The following is a 1,205-nucleotide window of genomic DNA, read 5'->3' on the forward strand; positions in this document are numbered from 1 at the left end:
ACAACCAACTATTTAAAACTCATGCATGGAATCCTAAATTTTAGTTTCAATTAAAACCCATAGTTTTTCTCAAAATCTAGGTTCAAATTTGTACCACGGTTCATAAAAATTAATTACAGTCCGAAATAGTTCAGTTTATTAAATTTTATGAAAAAAATTTATAAAATCAAACCAAAACATATCATTCCGAAACCTTTAGCTCGCCAAATCTAGCTCCTAAACATGAGGGTTACCTGAAAAGGAGTAAATTAAGGGGGTAAACTACGAAAGCTCAGTGTGAGTCTTAAATAGAAGTAGTTGGCGCAACAATAAACGGTCGATAAACTTTTAACAATACCATAATAAAAAACACAAATAAAAATCATAACAAATTTAACATAACATATTATTGTGACACAACACAAATATGTACAACACATTTTCATATCATGTAATGCAGAATTCCACCTATCCAACCTCTACACACCACCTTCAACCATCCGTCACACACCAAAGTAGGGTGTACTTAACCCTTTCCAACCTCTGCACACCAATATTTGGGTTATGGTAGACCCATCCACCCGAACACACCTTAATGTGGTCATATGCCACTTTTATTATTGCAGCTATACCGCAAAAATATAGTTTTGCAATGAAACTGTTGAATCAAACTCCCTTCTCTTCAATGTCAATCCCAACCACAATGCATATGAAAAATTATCTCAAAATAAATACTTATAAATACATATCAAATATCAAATCAGACATTCCTCAGTCCAACAACAGAATACCAGAATAGACAATGCAAAATTTTCCAATTATCACATTCAACCATTTCATATTGCAAATTTTAACATACCACATCACATAATTATTTATACGAATGACGGAACTCATGACATGTAATTTAATTTGCTTAAGTAAATTCAAACAGAATTAGTTTCACATACACATTTTTCACATATATTCAATTCAGTCCTTATCACCATCAAACTATCTAAATTGAATCAATTCAACTCATTACATTAGATCATCACTTTAACACATAACCCTAAATCTGTTTCAGTCTAATTTAAGGTCAGATCTTTAATTAATTCAATTTGTAATTCATCGTATTCAATTTAATCCTCTATCTCACCTTTTTATACCAAATCGTAAAAAATCAAAATTTCAGTTAAACATAATTACAATTATAATTCTAAGTGCATAACAATTTAACTCAAACA

Source organism: Gossypium hirsutum, chromosome D12, assembly GCF_007990345.1.
Source record: "Gossypium hirsutum isolate 1008001.06 chromosome D12, Gossypium_hirsutum_v2.1, whole genome shotgun sequence".
Lineage (NCBI taxonomy): Eukaryota > Viridiplantae > Streptophyta > Magnoliopsida > Malvales > Malvaceae > Gossypium > Gossypium hirsutum.